This window comes from Triturus cristatus, chromosome 1_2 (genome assembly GCF_964204655.1).
Source record: "Triturus cristatus chromosome 1_2, aTriCri1.1, whole genome shotgun sequence".
Taxonomy (NCBI): Eukaryota; Metazoa; Chordata; class Amphibia; order Caudata; family Salamandridae; genus Triturus; species Triturus cristatus.
Window position 1 is genome coordinate 797,521,881 of NC_140580.1, and position 26,762 is coordinate 797,548,642.

The window sequence follows — 26,762 nt, forward strand, 5'->3', positions numbered from 1 at the left end:
GCAGAGAAACTACATAAAATCTTGAAGGAATTCATACTGGATGCTTTCAAAGCGAATTTTTTGATACATTATCTGGCGTATTGGGTAAGTTTGCAGACAATCTACGACAATCTACGAAGTAAAGGTAAGCTTTGAACATTTGAAGTACTATTGGATGTGTTATTTGTGTTGATTTTGTATTATATTTGATTGTTTTTTTTCCCCCTGCTGTTTATGATGAAACTACACTGGCATCACTGTGAATAGTGAAGTTAAGTAGTAGCTGATGACAGCAAAAAAAGGGAGAAAAATTGTTATCTGAATGTTAAATCGTTTTGTATTATTTAAAAACTCATTGTAATTTGTGAAATGTATTACGTTACATAGTACTTTTGCAGTTTATTTTATGTAGTTGAAAAGTCAGAAAAAATAGTATTTATGACAAATACACAATAGTAGTTCGATATTTAAAAAACCTTTGAAATTCACTGAAAAAACCATAGGTTTCAGGGACGTTATAGTTAGTTGGACATTTGACTTATATAACCAGAGAAATTTGCCTGTTATAGTTAGTTCAGCTAACTATAACTCGCGCCCCCGCAATGCACTGCTGATGACGTCACATATTACATCACTCATGACATGGTCAGTGACATCACTGATGACATCACTGTTGACATCTCAAATGACATCACTGATGATTATATTATGTTTTTAGCCTCGGGGTAGTGGGTCCCAGGGCCTGGAGGGTCTGCACAGCCCCCCGCATAATGTTAAGTTAGATATGGGGAGATCATGGTCCATGGGGCATATGAAAGCCTCAGGAAGTGGGGTCCATATGGCTCCCATCCTTAAGTCAAAGTAAGGCAGCATGAAGGTGGCGGGCTCTTGGGCTCTTGGAGCTAAATGGAGGGGGTCCCAGTATCCCCCTCCCTAATATCAGTAAAGTCCTGGAGAGATGATGGTCCACGTGGCTTTTAAGTGGAAAAAAAACAAGAAGGAAAGAAAAAACAGAGGGTAGAAAAATTAGCAGAAAAGGCAAAATACAGAGCAGAGAAATGAACAGAAAAGGTAAAACAGAGTGTAGAAGAACAAGCAGGCAAGGCAAAACAGAGCAGAAGTGGCCAAAACAGAGGGGGTTAAAATGAACAAGAAAGGCAAAACAGAGCAGAAGAGGGTGAAATAGAGGGCAGAAAAACAAGCACAAAGCCAAAACAAAGGGCATTCACATACTCACACACCCACTCACAGACCCACTCAGAGACTTAGGCACCCACTCACAGACCCAATGAGACACTCATATACCCTCTCAAAAACCTACTCATGCACACACTCACAGACTCACTCAGACACTCACGCGTACACTCACAGATCAATCAATCAATCAGTCAATCAATCCATCAATCAGGGGAATTGTAAGCACTCTACTCACCCGTGAGGGTCGTAAGGTCTGCAGTGCTGTTTAGCCGAAGAGCCAGGTCTTGAGCGCCTTCCAGAAGGTGTTCAGGGAGGGGGCGAGTCTGATGTCTGTCGGGAGCTCATTCCAGGTCTTGACCACGATGTAGGAGAAGGCTTTGGCTCTGTGGATGAGAGGGGTTTCGGCGAGGGTGAGGTTGGCTGATCAGAGATTTCTTTTGGGTATGTGGAAGATGACTCTGTCATTGAGGTATTTGGGTCCGGTGTTGTGTAGGCACATGTAGGCATGTGTGAGGATCTTGAAAGTGACTCTCTTCTCCACAGGGAGACAGTGGAGTTTCCGTAGGTGGTGGCTGATGTGCTTGTGTCGAGGGAGGCCGAGGACGAGTCTGGCGGTGGTGTTCTGTATCATCTGCAGTCTGTGGAGTAGGGACATGTTTATGCCTGCATAGAGTGCACTTCCATAGTCCAACCTGCTGGTGATGAGTGTGTGGGTAACTGTCTTCCTCGACTCAAGGGGGATCCAATTGAACATTTTATGGAGGATGCACAGGGTGTTGAAACAGCTGGAGTTGACGGCATTGACCTGTCAGTTCATGGAGAGGGATGAGTCTAGTATGATGCCGAGATTTCTGGCATGGTCCATGGGGGTCAGTGGCTGTGAGAGTGCGATGGGAGACTGTGTTGAAAGCTGCTGATAGGTCGAGTAGGATCAGGGCTGCGGTGTGTCCTTGGTCAAGGATGGTGCAGATGTCGTCTCTGGTGGTGAGTAGGGCGGTCTCGTGCTGTGGTTGCTTCGGAATCCGTATTGGAACGGGTCGAGGATGTTGTTGTCTTCGATGAATGTCATCAGTTCCGCGTTGACTGACTTTAGCAGCAAAGGGGGGAAGCGACATGGTCCGGTAGTTTTTGAGGTCCATGGGGTCAGCTGAGTGCTTCTGAAGCAGAGGCCTGACTTCTGCGCATTTCCAGTCGTCTGGGAAGGTGCCAGTTTCAAAGGTGGTGTTGATGGTGCATTGTAGTTCGGGTGTGATGGTGGTGGCGGCTGCTCTGTGGTAGATGTGTGGTGAGCAGGGGTCAGTGGGGGCCCCTGAGTGGATGCTGTTCATGGTCAAAGCAGACTCTTCAGGCATGATGTGAGCGCAGGAGGAGATGGTGGGAAAGCTGGTGTGGCTGGAGGGCGGGCCGGCTGCGGAGTCAGGCGTATAGTCAATGAAGTTGTCTTAGAGGTTTTTGATCTTCAGATGGAAGTAGGATCCGAGTTTGTCACAGAGGTCTTGGGATGGGGTAATGTCCGTGGCTTCGCTGCGAGAATTGGTGAATTCCTGGATGACACTGAAAAGTTCCTTGGAGTTGCTGGAGTTGGCGAGGATTTTTTTGTGGATGAAGGTGCTTTTGGTGGTTCTGATTTGTTGGTGGTAGTCAGTCATGGCGTCCTTGTAAGTGGTGTAGTTTCCAGGTGTCTTACTGTTTCTCCAGTTCATCTCCAGGCACCTGCAGGTGCGCCTGGCTTCTTGGAGATCGGTGGTGAACCAGGCGGCTTTCCTGGGGTGCTGTTTGTCGGGGTTGCGTAGCGCAGCGAGCTTGTCTGCGCAGTTGGAGATCCAAGTGTGGAATTTCTTGGCCGTGAGGTTGGCGTTGGTTTAGGTGGTGGGGATGTTGTAGTTGAGGGGGCATGGAGCGGGTTTGGGTGGCTTGGGTTTATCGACGAAGAAGTGTATGCAGTGGTGGTCAGTCCACTGGGGTTGCGTAGTGTGACTGAAGTGGACACTGTTTTCTCCTGCAAAGATGGGTTAGAGGGTGTGTCCTGCCTTGTGGGTCGGTGTGGTTGTTTCAGTCCGATGTTGGCGAGGTTGTCCCAAAGGGTGGTGGAGTTGGGGTTGCTGGGGTTGTCTAAGTGGAAGTTCAGGTCTCCGATGAGTATGTAGTCCATTACGGTGATGGCGTGGGGTGCGATGAGGTCGGTGATGGGGTTGGTGAAGAGGGCCCGTGGGCCGTGGGGTCTGTAGGTGAGGGTGCCACAGAGTGTGGAGTTGGGGCTGGTCTTGACCTGGAAATGCAGGTGTTCGGTGGCAGGAAAGGTGTCACTGGAGGTGGAGAGGCAGAGGGAGTTTTTGTGAGCAAAGGCAAGGCCACCTCCAGGGTGGTTGGGGCGGTCCTTCCTCTGGATCTTGTATCCATCTGGGAAGGCGATGGCGATGTCCGGGGCAGAGGAGGCGTTGGTCCAGGTTTCTGTAAAGAAGGCGACATCGGTGAGAGGGTGTCCAGGAGGTTCCATATCTCCACAGCATGCCTGTGCATGCAGCGCACGTTGAGGAGGATGCATCTTATGGCATCGGCGGTATTGGCGGCAGGAGAACTGGCCATGGGTTGTGTTCAGCGTGGACAGATGGCAGTTGTTGTTTCTTCCAGGGTTGAGTGCATGGAGGGTGGCTGAGTCGTAGCGGTGGATTGCTACGGGATCCAGGGTCCCTGGTGCTGGTCATGGTCGGGCGGAGATACGCTAGCCTCTGGTGCACCTTTGGCCCACCAGCAGTGCGGCCACGCAGCAGCCACCATTAAATAGGGGAGGGGGGAGGGAAAGCGCAGTTGGGAGGCGGGAAAGGCAGGGAGCGGCAGTGGGCAGGAGCGTGGGGTGCGCAAGAGGCGAGAGGCAGGATAAGAGAAATTAGGCAATAGCAAGAAGAAAGAGAGTAAAGAGAGCTAAGATGAGGGCATAGAAAAATAAAATGAAAGGCAGTGGGCTTCAACAGCAAGAACTAAGCACAAGGTAAGGAACCAGGGCAGAGCGGGTCGAGATTGGTCTTGAACCCTGCTCACCTCAGTCAGCGGCAGAGACGTCAGGAATGGCCAGGCGGTGCTGCGGGAATGGAGAGCGGGTCCCAGGCCTAGGAGGTCAGGGCCCTTGATTGATCCTCTGCGCAACGGCTGCCATTAAATAGGAGAGTAGGGAGGGAAAGCGCAGCTTAGAGGCAGGAAAAGTGGGAAGTAGCAGTGGGCCGGGGCGTGGGGAGTGCAAGAGGTGAGAGGCAGAAAAAGAGAAATTAGGCAATAGCAAGAAGAAAGAGGGTAAAGAGAGATAAGATGAGGGCAGAGAAAAATAAAAATAAAGGCAGTGGGCTTCAACAGCAAGAACCAAGCACCAAGGCAAGGAACTAGGGCAGAGCAGGCCAATAGCAGTCTCGAACCCTGCTCACTTCAGTTAGCAGCGGAGACAGCCAGGCGGTGCTGTGTGGAAGGAGAGCGGGTCTCATACCAAGGAGGTCAGGGCACTTGCTCGATCCTTTGTGCAGCGCCTGCCTTTAAATAGGAGAGGGAAAGCACAGCTGGGAGGCAGGAAAGGCGGGAAGCAGCAGTGGGCGGGGGCATGGGGAGAGATAAGATGAGGGCAACGAAAAATAAAAAGAACGGCAGTGGGCTTCAACAGCAAAAACCAAGCACCAAGGCAAGGAACCAGGACAGAGCGGGTCGAGAGCCTTCTCGAACCCTGCTCACCTCAGTCAGCGGTGGAGATGACCAGGCGGTGCTGCAGGGATGGAGAGCGGGTCCCAGGCCAAAGTGGTCAGACCCACTCAGACTCAGGCACCCACTCACAGACCCACTCAGATATTCACACACCCACTCACAGACCCACTCAGAATCATGCACCAACTCACACAATCACTTAGCAACTCATGCAGTCACTCACAAACCCACTCAGAGACTCATGCACCCACTCAAAGACTCACTGATTCACTCATACACCCACTTAGACACTCATGCACACACTCACAGACCTACTCAGAGACTTATACATCTACCCACAGACCCACTCAAAGACTCATGCACCCACTCAGAGACTTATGTACCCACTTACAGACCCACTCAGAGTCTCATGCACTCACTCTCAAACCCACTGTGAGACTCATGCATTTACTCACAAATCCACTCAGAGATGCATTCACTCACTCATAGACCCACTCAGAGACTCATGTACTCACTCACAGACCCACTCACAGACTACCTTAAAGACTCATGCACCCATTTACTGACCCGCTCAGACACTCATGTTCTCACTCCGAGACTGACTCACTCACTTATGGAGGCAGTCGCAAATCCACTCAGACACTCTGACACTGTACTGCCAGGTGTGGTCCCTCTCGCACAGCTGTGGGCGGTACGCAAGTTCTATTTAAACTGTGTTACATGGCAGGAAGCTGCTTGTCATTCTAGTTGTTTTCACTAATAGATTCCTGCCCCCGTGTCACCTTTCTGCACTTTCAGGTTCACACCTAGCTTCTTTTGGCACCCTGTGGGCAATTTCCTTTGCGGGTTCCTTGTATCCTGGATGTAGTCAGGTGCATCACTGAGGATTCCTGTTACTGCAGCATTACTCATGGTTGGGTAGTTTCTGGACTACAAGAAAGGAAAGGATCAAGCCACGTTCTGTCCGGTAATGCGCAGTAGGTGCTTTAAATACATTTGTGCAATTGTTTTGAGTGCATTATATGGTGTTCTGGACTGGTGCCCATATGATTATTACTTATGGGGAGATAAGAGTTTCAATTCATCTGTTCTCCTGTGAAATGGTGGGTTACAGCATATCTAATTAGAACACAAAGTACTACTGAAGGCTGTTTAGAGTGCATAGCTATGCTATGTGGCACACACTATTGTAACTGAAAGGGTGTTGTGATAACCACTAAGTGCGCCATATACATTCTCTCCCTCTCATTCTAGATATCTAACATTGCCCAGTTTAATCCATACACACTACCTTCATAGACGGGAGAGGGGATGAATACAGGTATCATATTAAAATCTCTTGCATGAGGAATATAAAATGAGGAATACATTCAGAATAGCACAATGATGTTCTGTTGTTGTCATTTCATGCAGGAAGAACCTTTAATGACACACGACGGTCACACCTCTCGACTGAGCAGACAGCTTGGACCAGGTTTTCTTCCCTTGTTTCACCTCTCCTCCCTTGTCTTGTTTTAAAGGCGGTAGGGAGGTTGAGACCTTGCATCCTGCTTGCTCTAGCTCCAGTAGAAAATTCAGGTGAGGTTTTGACAGACACCCACTCACAGACCCACTCCGACACTCATGCACCCACTCAGACACCTACTCAGAAACTCACACACCCACTCATATAGTCACTCAGGCACCCATTTACAGATCCACTCAGAGACTCACACACACACTCACAGTCCCACTCAGACACTCATGAACACAACATCGGACCATATCGGATTCCCAATTTTCCCTCTGATGCCAGCCATGTTCCAAACTAAAAAGGAGAATTTTGGAGCATTGGCGCCGTTATTGGCATGGTCAAATGTTAACTTACAACTAAAAGAATTAGGTCGTGCAGTGTTATACATGACTAGTGCCAGCCTATATCAGAATTCTGGTTCCCTTGAGGATATGAAGTACCCAGGACTTGCTTAGTGGAAGATGTAGAGAAAGTGCCACGTTTGGTTCCTTGGGCTTGAGCTGAAAATTTGAATAGTGGGCAGAATATAGGTAACACAGGCTGTTTTTATGGGGGTTAATGCAGGAGAGGGAACTGCACACACAAGGGTAGGTTCACTTTCTGTTTCCCACCAAGACATCACGGAAGGTCAGACAATTGCATGATTCTCATCCGAGAATGTACCTGAGAGATTACTTTGTGGTGATGTCCTTCTGTGTGCACACTCATAGCTACCATAGATGTAAATGGATTCTTGCAAAATCGGAATCCTTTGGCTCCTCTCAAGATACCACCACTTGTGGCATTAGAATTGCTGGAACTTGATGACAATGGAATGGGATAACAAGATGAGAGCACTTGCAGCAGCTCAGTTCCCTATGAAAAAAATGTATCCTTATGCTGCCTAACACGATTAGCTAGGTCTGGGGAAGACCAGGTGGTAATGGTAATGTCTCTACCACTTAATTTTGGATTTTCCCTAAACGCTATTGACTCTAGGTGTGTGGTATTATTATAAATAGTGCTCACCATTGCCCCGAGCAGTTTCAAAATTGTACTCCTATTTAAGATGCCATATTAACCTGTAGAGGCATAATGCATAATAAACTCCAGCTTTTTTGTTGGGAAATTGGGAGTACAAGTGAACTTCTGTTTTGCAGCTTCTACTGCCTCAATATTGATTCCCAAGTTTCTTTGTGGGCTAATATAATCCTGACAGGAGAAGAGTGGACCATTAGCAAAGTGGCCCTTTGGTGATTGGTGCGTGGATGGAATGGTGCAGAATCAACGTTAGACACAAGATAGGCTGATAGCTATGTTTTAACATTGTCATTGGGCAAGTAGGCAGTTCCATAGGTAATTGAGTACAAGAGGTCTTGGATCTTCATGAGATAAACCAGGCACGTTTAGGCCAGAGATGGAAGAAATGGAACTATAAGAATGTATGTTAGCAGTAGAAGGATTTATGGTTGGTAAATGGGGAGCGGGCAATGGTGCCACGTCTCTTACCACAGACCAGGTATTCAAAGTCATCACTTACCCACCGCTGTCACTGTCCACATTTTGTTCAGGCTTTAATGCTAAATTGCATTGAAACATCGAGGATGTTTTTATTTCAGTAGAGGACTGTTTATTAGATGGTAAGAATGCATCTGGGTTTCCTGCAGGAACCTTGTAAACAAGGGGGACGGACTTCAAGGGGGCTATACTAAGGTGCAGGTTGCTGCTGGCACTCTGCTTGTGTCTGGATTTTCGGAGCCGCTTGTGTTCCCTTTTTGTAGGTGCCTTCACAGTAGCTAACTGCTGGCCTGCCTGCTTTGCCCCAAGAAGGGTGTGACAACTATTGCCTTCATGCAGGTTAAGAGGAAATGCTCCTAGAACACCCTTGTTCCCGCTGCTAGTACTAGTAGGTGCTTATTCAGGGACATTAAATTGCTAAGGTGCTGAAACCCTCTGAGTTCTCCATGGCCATGTTGACATCAGATCTAATAGGAGAAGGACAAGATGAGCCTGCAGGCAGTGGATATTCGGAAATGCTGTTGGATAGAAAAGGGGCCTGACTAGGCTCCATCTTTCACATTGAACTGTGACAATGTCAGTCTGCTGGGCGGGCATTAAAATCCAATTCAGGAGAACATTCAGCATTTAAGGGATCCTAATAAGAGAGTCAAAAGCACTAGAACAAACAAAGGAGTGATACTCAACTGCATGATTACTCCATTATGAGTAAACAAAGTCAAAACCAATCTTGAATCTAAAATTGAAACTGAAATAAAAATTTAAGGCACCACCCTAAGTTGTGTTACATGCTGAAATGTGTCCAGGAGTCAAAGGTAAATCAAGTTAAACTCCAAATGTATTCCAAATAAAGGTCACCCACGACAGCAGCGACTGGACGACAGCAATCCCAGCAGTAACTGAATAAAGAGTTGGGATCAGGGCCGACCGACCGCTCCCGCACAGGACAAACAGTATTTTAAAAGATATCAATATTAAAGGACACAGTGTGACTCGAGCCAGCATTAACTTGTGCATGAGGAAATTCACGAGTCACACTGCATAAATTATACCACATCATCTTCCCCCTCTAACAAACAAAATAAAAGCAAAAAGGTAAAACCACTGACGGAATCTTTCCATTTGCTTGGTAATTTGGACTGGCGAGGCCTAGAACTTACATTATCTGTTGGACTGGGAACTCCACTGACAGTTGGCACAGACACATCACTGCCATTTGTTGACTGTACCCACTGTGTCCAATCTAAGGGGTCGAGTATGATGGCGGAAGAACTGCTATTGCCAGTCACGTGGTGGTGGTCCTTCCGTATGCCGATCGCAAGTTTCCCCTGCCAAATTAGGAAGGCAGGGGTAATCTCACAGCGACCGTTATGGTCGAAAAGACCGTCCGCCACAGAACCGCCACAGGCAATCCATAGGATTGCCTGGCGGAGCGGTCTTCACCGGTAAAATTGTAGCGGTGCCTAGCAGGCACCATTGGCCAAATAATGATGATGACTGGAGACAGCCTTTCCATGGCGGAAGCAGCACCCGCCGCAATGATAAACTGCAGAATGCATCTGCCATGGTAGCGGACACATCCTGATTTGTGGTGCGGGACCGCCGCATGTATGGCGGACGGTCCCAGTTTACACCAGGATGGCGGATGGACTCTAGTCCATCCACCATCCTAATGAGCCCCTAAGTCTGTGACCATAGCTTGCCTTTGACTAATAGTCTTAGCTTGCTGACGAGACAAGGGCACCAGGTTCCTCACATTCCACCACCCTTTGTTTTCCAACATAGCTGAACCCTTGCTGACCCTTACCACTTTGGTGGGAGAGGAAAAAATGGTTTCCCCCTTTCCTCACCGTGACTGATTTCTTGATCAGGACATAATCATCAACCTTGGGCAAATTGTCGCACACTGTACTGCATTTATTGGCTTGAGACATTTTGAGAAGTTCCCGTTCCACTCTTGAAATGACTTTCTGTTTGACTACTGCACTGCAATCAGCGTCTTTGATTTCAAGTTGCTCCTTCAAACATGTAGGAAATAAAGCAGAATGAACAACTCTCCCCCTCAATAACATGAAAGGGGTGACTCCCATAGCGCAGTGTGGTGTAGAATTATATTCCCAACCTTTCTGTTTGAGATACTGTTCGACATCTAAATTTGCTGCTATAGCTGTTTGCACCCCTTATTTGATGACTCTGTTTCTGCTCTCTACCACTCATTGGAACATGGAGAATAGAGGACAACACACAAATGCTTTACATCATGTTTGTTAAAAAATGTGTTCATTTCCTTAGACACAAAGTGTAAACCATTGTCAGTGACCAGAGACCGAGGTGACCCTTATATGGTAAATACTTGTTCTAAAAAATTAATTGCTGCAACAGTAGATGAGGAACTGACAAAAGAAAAATACAGCCATTTAGAAAAGTAATCTACTAATAAAATGGCGTACCTCATGTCTGCTGGCAAAGAAAGTTAATGACCTGAGAAATCAAGACCCACTTTATCCCAAGGTGCATCGGGTAGTGAAACAGGGTGTATTGGAACTTTGTTCAACTTCCAATGCTTATCAGACATCAGGCGTTCAGGGCACTTGTCCACAGTCAGTCTCACTTGGTTGCCTAAAGCTGGCCACCAATAATGCTCCTTAATGCACGTTTTAGTAGAACCTAAATGTTCTCTGTGTGCTCTAGCAATAATAAAAGGATGCATTCTAGTGGGAGGAACATGAAGGTCACCTCTCAGAACCAATCCATTAACCACGGAAAGTTCGCTCGCAACTTCTTCAAATGTTTTCAAATCACCCTGCAAACACCTTATATCAGGCCATCCTTTTACTATATAATCACCAACCTGCTTCAGTACAACATCTTCTTGAGACTCATTGATCCATTCCTCAGCAGTGAACAAGACCTCATCATCATGCCGGGTACTGGTGGCATCAACAATAGCCCTACATTCAATTTGATAATCTCTAACCTCATCTTCAAAATCTGCCACTGGCATACGAGATAGAAAATCAGCCCTAAAGTTACTACCGGGTCATTAATGGTGCTCGCGAAGACGGAATAGGTTGGAAGCGTACTCGCTTAGGAATCGTATTACTTAGTGCACAAGGACACTGACTATTGCGAGGAGTCCTTACACAAGAAGCGATTATCTTGACACAGAGAATATCAAACAGAGATTCATCAAATCAAGAAGGTCTGTTTATTTAGACGTGAAGAAGAGACAACGACACAGTAGCCGGGACGGAAGTAGAACCGGCAGGGAGAGCGTACAAGAATCGTGCCTTTTGCGGACAACCTTGAAGAAGTCAAGTGGGAGTATTCCCCACGACGAAACACGGGTTGGGTGGGCAAATGTTGGGCAAAATTCTATAATTAAAGAAACTAAGAACAATATAGAACTACGATTTAAAAAATTATTTTGGAAGAGCTCAAGATATATTGTTTATAAACATTGTATACTGATCTTCTAATGTGTACTGAATGTAATAGCATGTGCGTAGTCCAAGACATAGTTTACTAGTGGGATCAATTGTGGTCCACCAAGAGGGTTTAGGGTGCTGTCCCTCATCTACTGCACTGCCTAAGAAAGAGGTATAATTTAATTACGCTTAACCTGAGAGGTGCCGTGATTCCACAGCTCAAGCATCCCAACTAAAGTTACTACCACCTGACACATGACTGATGTTAAAGGTATATTCATGCAATTACAGTTCAGTTCAGTTCAGAAAAACTTTATTTCGGTCTGTGCAACCATAAAAAGTATACTAACAATAGACAGTGCATTGCAGTTCATTACAGTTTAAAATTGTTACAATAATAGCCAGTCCTTTTTGCAAAAATGCAGTTACATTACCTTGGTATTTCACATGGAAAAAAGGGATCAACACTGACACATAACTAGGTACAATGGCTCTTTAGAATACATTTGCGAGGTGAGTACAAAACAAGAGGCAATAACTTAAAAAGGCAAGCACCAGGTATGACCCATCAATAGTGACAACAGAGATAAAGTTAATTTAGGCAACATTAAAAATTCATGGGATAGTTATCCAGTGGTAGTTCATTATAGTTGTGTTGTAGCCAGCATAGACAAGAATTTACACATTTAAAACAATAAAAGCTTGATTGATTTTAAAGTTAAAAGCAATAAAAAATGTGTTTTTAAAAATGAATTAAAAAACCCTAAAAAATCAGGGGCAAAATGATGTTTGTTACTGGGCTAGCGCTTGTACAAAGGTCCAACACCTACGCCACATTGCGATAAAAAATTGAGATAGAGCAAAAACAATGGGCTTGCAGGTGTCATACTTTAAAACTCTAAATGCCTCTATACAATGTACAAACCCTATATCCCTGCACAGTGGGACAAGCCAGCACTTCCTTGCTAGTTTGCAGGCAGATCAAAAAAAGATGATATGAAGCTCTGACTCTTCCTCCCAATTACAGGCTGGACACTCTCGCAGGACCGTGTTTGACCATTTGCAGGAAAAAACGCAGAGCGGCAAGGTGCTCAGTCTGAACTGGACATATAATTTTCTTGCCAGCAATGGATAGATGTCATCTAAAAAAGGCTCAAATAGATACTCGTTTTTCAGGGATAGAAATTTAACCATCAAGTGTCCTATAGACGGGCCCCCTTGCACCTCTGCTAGCTTACTCATTCGGTAGGCTTTTACCACTTCAGAACGTGAAATTGCAAAACACGCTTCCTCTGGATTGCTCCACAGGCTTGGTTTTCCCAACCTACTACATTCTTTTTTTATATGAAAGAACCAAGGGATTTTTGTTGCACCTGGGAAGCTCAATGTCTCTTTTAATTCCGCTCTATAGACTGCTAATTTTGGGGTCACCCACAGTCTGCGCCAGAAGGTCAGGGGTCTGGGACCTATCTCCTCCCCAGTTGGTCTAATTCCTAGGTCCAGTCATAGGGGGATGAGGGGGGTGCTGGAGGGGAGACCCAGAATCTTTCTCATAAAACTGTTTTCTACTTTACTCACATCTCCACAACAACAGTGCCCCCATAATTCAGCCTGATACATTGTCGCACCCCTGGCTTGCACCTTATAAATCTCCACTATGGTCCCAGCAGGTTTAGAGGAGAAATTTCTCAATAGTTTAGTAATTCCTACAGTAGTCTGGGCTAGCTTGAGCTTGGCTTTAGCAATTTGTGGGCCCCATTCCATGTTTTCTGTTAGGGTGACCCCAAGGTATTCGAATACCGTCACCCTATCCAGCATGATGCCATCTAGACAGAGGTTGGGGTGAGATGTCTTAGGTGGATTGAAGACCATAAACTTTGTCTTCTGAGTATTGATCTCCAGCCCCCTGTTGTTACAAAAGGTGGCAAAGCTGTCCAAGACCCACTGGATGCCCATGGGGGATTTCGACATTAGAAGGGTGTCGTCAGCAAACATCATTGCTGGCACCTTGGTACCTGCCAGTTTGGGGGCATCATTATCCCTAACCTCAGTAAGTTGGGTAATCAATGCATTGACAAAGAGGCAAAACAGGGTGGGTGTGAGCACACAACCCTGCCTTACTCCTCTGTCAACTGGGAATAGAGGAGTCAGGTCACCTCTTTTCCCACACCTTACTTGGGCAAAATTGCCTTCATGCAGTCTTACAAGTATGCTCAGGAGGTAAGGGGGGATCCCCATATCTCTAAGTACCTACCATAACTTTGCCCTGGGCACCAGTTCAAAAGCTGTCTTAAGATCCATGAAAATCAAATAGAGGCTGCCACCCTCCATTCTCACCGTTTTCCAAAATATAAGTTGAAGTCTGTATATTTGATCAATGGCGGAGATGTTCTTCCTGAATCCGGCCTGATATGCAATTACACCTACCCCATACATACATCTTACATTTTTGTACTGCCCATACTCAAGCTAGCGCGTTCTATAGCACTGTACAGTTTTTCAAATGTTCTGAGAGATCTGGAGGCAAATGCGATGGTTTACTCTTTACTACCAACTCTTTGTCTCAATACTAGCCCCAAACCTTTTAAACTTACATCAACAGTAATGATTGAAGTGCACTCTTCTCTGAATGTGGACGATGCTGGAGCCTCCACTATCACATCTTTCACTTTCTCAAAAGCCACCTGAACCTCCTCAGACCAGATCTACTGCTGACCTTTTCTCAATGACAACCTGAGAGGTTCTACAGCTTGAGCATAACCAGCAACAAAGCTTGTGTAGTATTCAGCGAGTCCTAAAAAGGAGCACAGCGCATTGCAATCAACGGGTGCACTTGCCTCCTTAATAGCTCTCACCAGAGATATCTTGGATTTGATTCCAGACTCCGTTATTGTATGTCCCAAATATTCTAGTTCTGTAGTGGCAAATTTACATTATTCTTTTCTAACAGTCATGCCTCTATATAACAAGATGGACAGTACTTTGTAAAGAATCATGTTGTGCTCCTCATGTGAATTAGCATAGTTTAGTATGTCATCTTGGTATGCTTGCACACCTTTTAAGTCTGAAAACAACACCTCCATTAGTTTTTGGAAGACGCTGTCAGCTGATGCCAAATCTAAATGGCAGCCTCAAATATTTTTAGGCCCCAAAAGGAGTGAAAAAAGCTGTCAGGTCTTGTTAATCTTCATCCAGTGCTACTTGGCGGTAAGCCTATGTAAGATCAATGACCGAAAACCATTTGGCACCACCCAGGTTGGCTAGCATTTCTTGTATTCTGGGGAGAGGGTGGCAATTTACCACGATATTGGCGTTGAGTGTTCTCAAATCCAGGCACAGCCTGATCTTGCCATTTTTTTGGTGCGACTATAACCGCAGCAACCCACTGTGAAGATTCTACAGGCACTATGATGCCCTGTTTACAGAGAGTTTTCAACATTTGCTTGAGTTCTTCCCTGACCAATAAGGGAACTTGACGTTCCTTGTGAACAAATGGTTTGGCATCAGGTTTTAATTTAATGTGATGCACAAAACCTTTAACTGTACCAATTTGTTCACAAAAAACTCTCTCATACTTATGAAGAATATATCCTCAGTAGATTTCTCTACGCAGACTATTAGCTTATCAGGTAAGTCACCAGTGACAACAGGGTTTGATGAGCCTGGAACAAGATAAAGACCCATCTTGGCCAAATCTTGCCACCCAATTATGCTTTTACCTTTTACAGCTACATATATTTTGGTGATAACTTCACTACTAAGACACTGAACATTTCTTGTGAAAAAGCCAACCATATCAATGGGTTTCTCACCAAATGCCAAAGGATTTATGTCAGGTGGAGAAAGGAGTTTAGCCTTACCCCAACTATTATAAAAAAAGTGTTGTGTCGAACTATAGTAAATGGTGAGCCTGAGTCTGCCATCAACTGTAAAGAAATATTATCAAAATCAGCATTACACGTCCGGCCTGTAACAGAAATAGTGACATGGATACACTTAATAATTAACACCACATTATTGATGGATTCTGCACATGAGTCAATGTCAACATCGATGTTGCTTATACTCATAGGGGTCTGCTGCTCCTGCACACAAGTTGGAAAGTTGCTGATATGACTCTTAGAACCACAGCGATAGTAGTGGGATGAATTTTTCCTGACATTCTCTTTCTATGAAAAAGACCTTCCTCTGCCAACTACTGCACTCAAAGGATGCGGTGTGACTCAAGCCGGCACTAACTCATGCACAAGGCAATTCACATGTCACACTGCTTACATTTTACCACACATGCAGCAGTGTTACAGAATTCGATCCAGGACATTCTTACTGATAAAGTCAAGGATATGGTGGAGCAGCATGCACACAGGTTGCAATCACCCCCGGAGGTGCAAGCCATACTGACCAGATACCGAGCGCCTACATGCTGTTTAGGAACCTGTAGCATAAGCTCTCTCTACATGCAACATGCAGTCTCCAACCTGGCAACCAGGCAAGAACCTTGCCGTAACCCTGTGCCAAAAACCTGATGAAATTGCACAGCTTGCTTGCTATAACAACAGGCATGAGAAAAGACAAATGGCAAGGAGTCTCCAGCACTCTTCCCAATTAAATTCCTGCCACCAGTGCCGGCTCGCGCCCCCCCCCTCCCCCCCCATTTATAACACAGCTACAGATGTTCAGTGGGCATAAGCATGCTGCATAGGGTTATAGGGAAGAGGAAGTCTTTCGTAGTTCTTTAAAAAGATCAAAGAAAACAAACTTCCAAATGTCTCTCTAAGTGTCTCTTAGTTGACTTTTGTGACATGCCTTCTGTTGACCTTAAGCCTGCAGTTCAGGGTTATATGTGTGATCAGTTTATGTCTGATGGTTGTCTGCATTAACCCCCTCTGACAAGAGAGGTCAGTTTATGTCCACTGATTCAGTATTTTTTAAGTCCAGTACACTGACAAGGGAGGTAAGCAAGAGCTCACAGTGGCACGCCCCCAAGCCGCACCCATGCCTGGCTGGGTCGCTACCACTGGCCACCGGGTGCACACTAAGGTGGCCTGGTACAGTCCTTGAGCTCACCCCCTATCAACGGTGCCAGAACGCCAGGATATACTCAGCAACTCCTGACCCTGTAAAGGCCCCAAGGTGATGCCTTATGATGCCTAGTGACTGCACAGGTGCCAGAGCCTCTGGCAATAGTCTTATATCTGAATCTAAACTGCAGACAAAAGAGACCAGGCAGCCGGGTCCTAGTGGAGTTACCTCTACTTTGAGCCTTTTCTTGGCAGTGCTGGACAGTATTAGGCCCCTCTTCCCCCACCCATGCTCTGCCTCACCTCTTGTGCTCCTTGTGTGGCTCTAGTTCTTATCTCGCCATCGTGAGTACCAACGCACTGGCGGTGGCATTCAGCATGCCAGACCAGTTAATTCGCCTGTACACACTTGTACATGCAGGGCACACCAGAGGCAGGAGAGGGAGTTTTTCTGCAGCAAGCAGGGACAGTGGAATGGGGAAGGGGACTGAAAGCAGCCTTTTTGCCTCGCACAGCTCCCACATCTCTTCTGGCCCCTGAGGCCCAGCAAGAATGAACCCAGACAAATCCAGGCCAAATCAGGCCCTTGAACCCCGGCGCAGTTCAGCAGTCTACAATTGGTGGTCTGAACATCTGATGTCAGTGTGTAGCATGGCATATCCACAGACGAGTCAAAATGGTGCTTTGGATGAGTTCTGGTGGTGATTTTCCAGCTGCTGTTGGTCTGTGTACATCATACATGCCAACCCTGCTGATTCAGGTGGGTGACTACCGATTTCAAGGCTAGTCTCTAGCCGCCCAATTGCTGCATGCAGAAACCCGATTCCTCTGAAGGCTTCTGTGAAAAGGACTGGTCTTGTGTGACTCGGAATATGCGTTATCAGTAACCTGCCCCTGCAGGTCAGCGCACAACAGTTTTGTCACGCTCTCTTGGTCTGCCATGGCACTTTTGTCATGCTCCTGACAGGTAAAAGGTACAAAAACAAAGGGGTATATAATTACAAGCCCCTATCACCACCACAGCATCGCTTTCCGGATGTCATCGTGGCAATAGGGGCTTCACCTTATTTCTTATTTGCAAGGCAGCCTTAAGTCACTTATTGTGGCTTAATGCTATGTTGTAAATAAGGCACCCTTTCACTCTATACTTAGCATGAAAGGAGAGGCTGATGGGTGTTGCGGTGGGAGTTTCACTGCAACACCCACTGATTTTGATGCTGCCCCTATTTACAAGGGTGCCGTAAATAGGAGGCTGCGCCAAAATTAAGACCAGGGAAAACTTGATCTCAACCAGGTGAAACGAGGAGACATTTTTAATTTCTCCTTGTTTTTGCTGCTTCCTTTTGTGCTGCATTTTGCAGCACACATAGAAACTGCAAACGCCATTGATCTTCCTGCACATAAACAATCATTTAAAAAATAAAATGAAGTTTTGCAAGTTCTATGTGTGCTGCATTAAGCAGCCCACATAGAAGTTACAAAACACAATTTAAAGAGACCTCCATGCACATAAACAATCTTCCCCTCAACGCAGACACCCTTGCACTATGCTGCAAAGGTGTGTGCGTTGGCACTAGGCTGTTAAATTTAGCGCCAGCGCAGGGGTATATGCAGGGCTGCACCACAGTGTTGTAAATATGGTGCAGCCCTGCGTTTCAGAAGTTGCAGAGTGCGGCGTTAAGCCAGGAAGGCTAACGTCGCTCACCGTCACATCTTAATAAATATGCCCCAAAGTGCCTTTGCATTTCTGAAATCCGATCCTGCAGCAGCACATTTGCTAGTCCCATCGATGACAATAGATCCCTTTCAGGCCTCAACAGAAATCAATGGGCAAAATACATTCTCCCAATTATTTTATTAAAACCTCCCACTTTTGCTCTAAATAATGTGTTATTGTACCACATTTACTTTCAACTGCGGTGGCATAAATATATATATAATTCAAGATAGCTGCATGATTTCATTTTGGTGAAAATATGCCTTGTTTACAAACTTCAAATTAAACTCTGTTAAATGGGAAAAATCAGAGCAAAAAAGATTGCTATTACTTTGGATTTGAAACCCTCAGGTTTAAGAGTAGGCTTTTAATTCCACAGAACTGCTTTAATTCACAAAGGTTCTCAAAGAGATGAAAAACAGCCGCTGACGAACAGTGCTTGGTTTATAATAGACATAACCAGCCCTTCTCAGACTGCTTTATTCCCCGTCCTTTAGGGAATACTATTTAAATATGGCACGAAAGGCTGGCGGCAACATTGGCAGCATCCTCAAGCCAAGAGTGCATCTGTGAGGCAGCAAGACCAGAGGATTAGTCTGCAAGCCCTGGAGAAGCAATGATATCCGCAATCACTTATGTCCATCCAGATGCCAGCAAATGAACCTGCAGACACATGCAGCGCGGTCCAAAACCTGTGCCTTCAGGTTTTAGTACTGTTGAACAGATTTCCTAGAGGGCAGGATCATCTGGCAGGTTAGGATTGAGTCCCCCACAGTCTGGCAAGACTTGAAGACCAACAGAGGGGCAACTGGATATAGGAACGTTTGAAGGTTACCAGTGACTGAAAGGGAGGGCAGGTTCAGTCGCCGTCTTGCAAAGCATATGAGGCAATCAAATGGCAACGAAGTACGAGTAAAGTTGCCACCTGACCATTTTTTTTTAGCATGACCCGGTGTTTTAATGTATCGACCGTACAAAACTTAGGAAAATCACCTAGAGACTGTGGAGCTTATTTACAAGCCCCTTGCGCCACCTTTACCTCACTTTTCCCATGTTAAAAATGACGCAGAAGTGGCGCAAGGGGCTTGTAAATCTGCCCCTGTGTTTTTGTCCCCTTATCGTTACAAGGCACTTTAAAATGTGTTCAAGCTGTATTAATGATGCTTGACTGATGTATAAAAACAAAGACAGAAAAGTCATGTTAAACATGAATACAGATAAGTTTATATAAATGCCTATTTAAGCATCATGTTCACACTTTGCAGAATCTTGGAACATGAAAAATGGCCGGGATTTATCTCTGGGAAAGGTGGCAACCCTAGGGACTAAGAAAAATAGGGGGGGGGGGGGGCTGATTAGCATATAATTAACAATAACTGACGTCACAGTAAGTCATCTTTTGCCTTTATAATAATCCTCACTCAAAATGAAGCAGGGCTATTTTACAAAAAACAAAAAAGTGAACTTAATCATGAAAAAACTATGAAAAACTATTTTGGGTTCATTCTACGTTTTTTATAAGTCATGCGGTTTCGGCATGTCAATGGATATTTGAAATTTTAAATAGCTGAAAATAGCCTATTTTAAAAGACAGGTGAGATGTCGAACTTAATATTACATCTTTTAAATGCGTTTAGAGTGCAAACAAAATGTGCTGCTCAAACTTGGTGATAATGCAGGTTTGTTTTCTGCTGGTATTCTTCATATCCATTTTCAAAGCACATAAATGTGTCATAATTGTGGTTCATTGAACAACAGAAGGGTTAATGGAGGTAATTTCTTTGTTCTTCTTCAGATAAGAAATTCAATGATAACTCACTGCTGAGCTTTTATCAGAAATAAAAGGGATGCTGCTGTTGGACCTAGCCTTTTTGCAGGGTTAACCAAAACATTTTGCCTTCCTCTGCCTATTTTTCTTACCTTCTGTTAGAAGATGGTTCTGATACTCTGAGCCGCCCGGATTTTTCGCTTTTTGAGCACCAAATTGTTGAGCTTTTACTGTGGGAGAGCCTCATAAACTGGGACTCACCCACAGTGAACTCATGATGCAAGAGACGGCATGTTAATTTTACTGGTGTCCCCCTAGCTTGACTAGGCCGCTGTGCTACAGCTGGACTAAGGGGCACCGGGCTAGTTACATGTAGACACATGTGTGCGTGCGTGTGCACACGTGTATGGGCTGTGCAGGGGAGATTCCTGGCATGCGCAGCCCAGGAGCAGATACAAAGTGAATGGGGTGGCAGGACTTATGCAGAATTGGGTGGTGACATGGAATAGGCTTTACACACTGGGAAGAAACATGCCACGTCAGTGTGTTTTACTGTTTTTCCCTTTATTATTCTCCTATGGGGATGTGGAGCCCATGGGCTAGTTTCACTTTCCTAAGGCGTATAAATTCCAGACACGCACTAAAGTCCACTGTAACTGGTGTGGGAAGAAGTATTCTGCAGAGTCCAAAGTCGTATTTGTACTGCTTTTGGGTCATCCAGAAATGTCATATTTCTCTGAGACAGCCCATAACCAGGGCCTAGCTGGGGGCTGACCCTGGCAGGCTGTATTAATGACCTTCCTTCCAAGAACCTCCTCTCCAAAGAAGAGAAGATGGGTGGAGCTACAGGCTAATCCATCAGCAGCTGTCACCTGATGCCAGGCACCAAGCTGCACAAGGGAGAAGGCAGCACGGGTGAAGGGGCTTTCGGAGACCATGTGGCAGGAGACCCCTGGACGCCGCCATTTCGAACAAACCCAGAGGCCTGGGCAGGAAGGAGGGAGCAGGGGCAGAGAAGTGATGCATCGCTGTGTGATAGGGCAAAGAGAGAATTCCTGCCAGACCCCTCACCAATTCTTTAAAAAGAGGAGCTCTCTCTGGGGTGTGATCTGCTGAGGCAGAGGGTGCTGGAGTTTGGCGCAGTGGGCAGTTGGAAGGAGGAACCCTGTGACTGTCCCAGGATCCTGAACAGCGCCAGGAGAAGAGTCCAGGACCAGTGCGCAGAAGCATGGGCCTCTGTGCAGGGAGAAGAGAGGCCCAGGAGGAGAGCCAGGCGAGAGGTTGGCACAGGGAGCCAGTGACGACAGCTCCCTGCTGAATGCACTCTCCTTGAGACCAGGAGGGCGAAGGAAAGTGCTCCCAGTGGCTGGGGTGTGCAGCAAGGAGCAAGAAGAGGCCAGAATCGCGAGGATCGGTCCCCTGGGAGCTGAGAAATGCCCCCCTGAAGGTAGGCGACATTTCACCTCTGGCAGACCAGCAACGAAGCACGTGGGGCTCCGCTGCCGGTCATGGATATGCCCCCGGGTGGGTCAGGTCCCGGGGGCTGCCCCCAGAAGAAGTGAAGTCGGGGTGCGCAACGTGAAGGTGCCCCTGCGGGGTGCCAGGAGCCCACCCTGGCCCCTGCAGAAGATGACGCCGTCATGCTCCCCGTGAGGATTGGGGGAGGGGCCCGGGATCCCAACTCCGGCTCCGTGTGAGGTGGAAGGAGGGGAGAGTGCTACCGCACTCCCCCAAAGCTGGAAGGAGGTGGGGGAGTGCCATCCCACTCCCCCGAGGTCCACCAGGACCGGCGGGAATCTCTGTGTCTGCCCGCAGGAGCGGGTAGACCAGAAGAGTAATGCTGGCTCCCGCGGCAGCATGCGAGGGTGCTGGCCGGGCGGGGAGCCACCGGGGGTGGGCTCACCGAGTGGCTCTCCAGCGAGTATGCAGTACGGCGTTCCCGGGTGGGACCTGGACCCTGAGGAGAACAGCAGTAAGGTGCCAGGGGCCCGGGTGTGACCGGGCCCCCAAAAATAAGCAGAGTGGCCGGGGTGGGCTCCCCAAGCCACATACACTCCCCTGGGGGTCCGGGTGGGACCGGGCCCCCCAACGAGGAGCAGACACGGCCGGGGGACATAGATTGCGGCTCTCCCCGATGCAGCGGGAGATCCGCTGCTATAATCTTCACGGTGCCGGAGCACCTCGCCCCATAATGCTTTGCAGGACCGAGCTGGCCTGCAGGAAAACACATGGTCTACTGCGTGTGGTGGCCCCAGGAGGACGGGGTCACCATGAGGTGTTTGTAAAGGTGCCGGGGGAGCTTCAGGAGCAATGCAGTCTCCCCCAGCACAAAAATGGAAGTCCCTCCCTAAGTCTCCTCGGGACTCAAAAGAATAACCCCTCAAGAGCTCAGCCAAGAGTCATCTGCTTCCACATGGCTGGAACTTTTGTTTTACAACAGGGGTTGCCTTAGGGACTGCCTCAAGGAGTGAAGGGCTGAGTTGGGGATGTCTGAAGAAGGACATCCCATGGAGGCAAAGAGGTGTAATTGCACCAGAAATGCAGTTACTAATGTTATTTCTTTTGAAGGAACTGAAAGTCACTTGTGTAAGGTGAAGTACCTGTGTAAGGTGATGTCATAAGCCAAATGGGGTTATGTTGCTTGACATTCCTGCTAGGGTGTCTGGCTGTATATGCTTAATCCTGTGATTTCATCTGTGATGCCTTTAGGGGCTGTAATTGCAATGCATTCTAATGATCACCAAATGTGATGAGTACTGTCATTCTAAAGGGATGCTTAAACATGTAATCTTGCTGCTGCGCTTAGGTGAAGAACAACCCAGACTGTTAGCCCCTCAGTTGTAGAGGTGTATACTTCTTGGTCAGTAGGAGATGCTCAGTTAGGGTTATGTGTCACCAGGGCAGGTGTGCCTATTTTAAATGCTTGTTGAGGTAATGGGGTGGGCCGCCACTGGGATGGTGCCAGTGCGCAGGACCCTCGCCCCAGGTTATGTTCAACTGCATTAGGGGGCAAGATGATGTGCATACATGGGAGTGGTGGTACTAGACCCCACCCCCCTGCAGGAGGGGTGGAGATGTTATGCAATGTCACAAAGTAATTCCAACAGCTTATGTATATTTGTAAATTGGTGCATAGTATTGAGTAGTGTGTGTGTTTAATAAATGTACTCTTACTTTTATAAAGCAAAGTACAGACTGGACAATCAATCATTGAGTGTTATTTCTGCGCACTTGTAATGGCGATTACTAGAGAAATTTCAAGTGTTTTGGAATAGTCCTGGATGGGCAATTCTGAAATATGCAACACACACAAGAAAATGAATTTCGTGCTTTTGACGTGATTGATGAACTTGGATTAAAACGGAATAAAATGGATTACTTTTTGAATACTTTGGGACTATGCGTATTAAATGAAATACCAAATGTGTATAAGGCTGTGCAACCCAGTGCTGACACACAAACGGTGGGTCACCATGTCTTGGTTGTATTCTTCATATTCTTCAAGAGTACGACGCGCAGTGGAAATACGAGGTATGCATGGGAGGGTTACAAACGGATGGGGTGCATTGACAAGGTTGGGAAGGGTAACCTTATTGGAGGGGTTATCGGGTACTTGGCTGAAGGAGGGGTGAGCTCATACAGTTTACACATTTTTCACATAGTCGATATATTTTCACATACACTTTACACATTTTATTTATTTAACACTGCTTGTAAAGGGAGGGTATATGTTGGGTTTTTGTTGCTTTGAAAAACAACAGGTATTTAAAGGGAGTCACACACAGTATTGGATTATGTTCTATAATCGAAATTGAGTACATTCTTTGAAATTATGTTTTTGGGTGGTGATAGAGTTAAGTTAATCGCAAATGATTTTTAGAGGTGGTCTTTAATAGAAATTACCGCTGACAGATGCATCTTTTATACACCACAGATACCCCTAACGAAGATCAAATGGACCGAAATGCATTGGGTGATGTTATTGGGACTTTTTGGAGGACGCGAAATTTCAAGTGTTTTTGAATAGGCCTGGATGGGCAATTCTGAAATATGCAACACGCACAAGAAAATGAATTTCGTGCTTTTGACGTGATTGATGAACTTAGATTAAAACGGAATAAAATGGATTACTTTTTGAATACTTTGGGACTATGCGTATTAAATGAAATACCAAATGTGTATCAGGCTGTGCAACCCAGTGCTGACACACAAACGGTGGGTCACCATGTCTTGGTTGTATTCTTCATAAAGGCAAAAGGGACAGAGCCTTTTAAATGGGTGCTGCACGCTGAATTTGATTAAATTGAAAAGGATAACGACAACTTTAAAAGAGGGTGTGCTCGAGGTTATTGTATTGTGTGATTACTAGCCCACACCACCTCCCTTTAGTAAGCTTCAGACTGCTCTGCAACGCTACCCTCTGAGAGTCAGGCGCTACAATTGGGTGTTTGGTTCCCAGTGAAGGACAAATGTAGTCATGTTATTTGTGCGGGTCTCACTGATACTGCCTCATTTTCAAACACCTTCTTTTTGTTGGCTTTAGGACTCTGAGCACTTTACCACTGCTAATCAATGTTAAAGTGCATGTGTGCTCTCCTCTAATAATGGTATTATTGGTTTACACCTGTTTGGCATATTTGATTGGCTCATAAGTCCCTTGTAAAGTGGTATCCCATATACCCAGGGCCTGTAAATAAATTAAATGCTACTAGTGGGCCTGCAGCACTGCTTGTGCCACCCAGAGACGTAGTCGTTTAAACCTGCCTCAGGCCTGCCACTGCAGGGCCTGCGTACTCCGTTTACTGTCACATTGACTTGCCATTTAAAACTACTTGCCAAACCTTAAACTCCCCTTTTATTACACATAGGTCACCTCTAAGGTAGGTTCAAGGTGGCCCAATGGGCAGGGTGTTGTGTAAGTAAAAGGCTGGACATGTGCCTTTATGTGTGGCATGTCCTGGTAGGGACAAACAGCCTATTTTGTTTCTCACTGCTGTGAGGCCTACTCCTGTTATAGGCTACAATTGGGAATTCCCTTATATATTCTTTAAGTGGTAATTCCTGATGAGAAAGTTTGGTCCATTGTTGTGCATCACGCCAGTTTGGATAAATCCGACCCTCTCTTAATATTGCTAAGTTAAGGAGTTGCCATGTTTAGTATGTTTAGAATAGTAGTGATACATCCTACTTTCTGGTGTAGTTGGATTTTACAGTACTATTTTAGAAATGACAATTTTAGAAAGTGGCCATTTCTCTGTGCTTATGACACTTTGGGGCATATTTACAAGGTCTGGCGCATCTCTGCAAATCAGCAGGGATGCACCAGAATAGATGAGACACGCAATTCTCCCCTTGCGCCACCACAGATGTGTCGCATTTACAATGCGGCGCAGGGACAGGCAGATGCGTGTCGCATCTTGTGGCTTAGCATTGCTGGAGTAGTGTCGCAAGCGTGACACAACTCCAGCAATGTACAGGGGCCACCCATACTTAATGTGGTGCGTCACTCCTTACGCCTGCTTGAAGCAGGCGTAAGGAGTGACGCAGCGGCGTCGTAAAACTGACTCAGTGAAATCTTGTTGATTTCACTGAGTCAGTTTTATGAGGCTTTCCTGTGACGGAACGCCCACCCTGCGATGGAACGCTCACATGAAACCTGACGCAGGTTTTATGTGGCGCAGTGCTTTACAACGTGACGCATCTGCCTAGATGCATCATGTTGTAAATAAGTTGCAACGTGGCGCATGGTTTACGCCGCCGCTGCGTCACAGAAGTGATGCAATGGCGGTGCAAATGTGTCACAAGGGGCTTGTAAATCTGCCCCTTGGTGCTTTGAAACTTGACTCTAATACACATCTAAGGGTGGGTGACAGCTACACTTGGTACATACTTTCCAGACAGGCAAAACACAGGAAGGGCTGGGTGTGACAGGGGTTACATCTGCATTCATCCGCATACTGATGGTCTTCCTGGGCTACTGCCGTCTGGAGCCAGGGCTTGGCTTAAAGGGGATTGTTGTGCACTTGAAAGGGTTCCCTTGAAGTCACCCCTTGATCAAATACATTTTGGAGCATAAGTAAAGGGGATCTGAACCCATGTTTTTTAAAGCACTTTTGCATCTGGAACTGAACCTCTGTCAGAAGGGCTGCTGCGCTGCTTAAAGGACTCAGCTGTTCTGCTTTTCTGCATGTTGCCCTGCTGCAAGCTGCTCCCAGACTCTGGTGTAACCAGACCCTGTGTGGGGCTTGTAACCAGACATTGCTGGCTCTACAATCTGCACATTGCAATAGGACTGCTGTGCTGCCAGGAGAAACCACCATTGTTGATAAACTGCCTTTTGTGTTGGCCTGCTGTCTGCTACCTCCTAGTGGGCCCTGCAACAAGTGTTTCCCAGGGCTTGTTGGCTTGCCCCCCTCTTTTCTGGTAAATTTCAGGCCCACAAAACAGATTACCTGTCAGCCCCGCTACAGTGGGACTCTACCTTTTAGAAGTCTGGCAGCTTCTGGCTTGTTGAGATGCTGGAATACATTACTACTATTACATGCAATAACCAGCGTGTGTTGAGCGCTGCTCCTTATCCACAAGATAGAGAGCTTTGCCTCTTTAAAAGAAGTGCGTGTCAAGTGCTGCACTCTGTTTGTGCCCCATGCATCCTGGGAGTGACAGCGGCATGTACCTCTTTCAAATTGCACCACACAGGTAGTCACAGAGTAGCCTTCTATTTTAGCGCGCTCCCTAGATAATAGGGATTACTGTGATCCTGTGAGTCCCGCCCAACTGGTTTAGAACATGGGCTGCACAAGCTCTGGAATGACCCTACTTGCCCTGACTAGAGTAATGGGTTCTGCCTGGCTTAGGTGCCTACCCTAGCCAACCAGAAACCCCTTTTTTAACACTGCCCATGGAAAGGAGTTTTAAAAACACCCTAAGGCCAGGTTACCTGCATACAGGCACATAT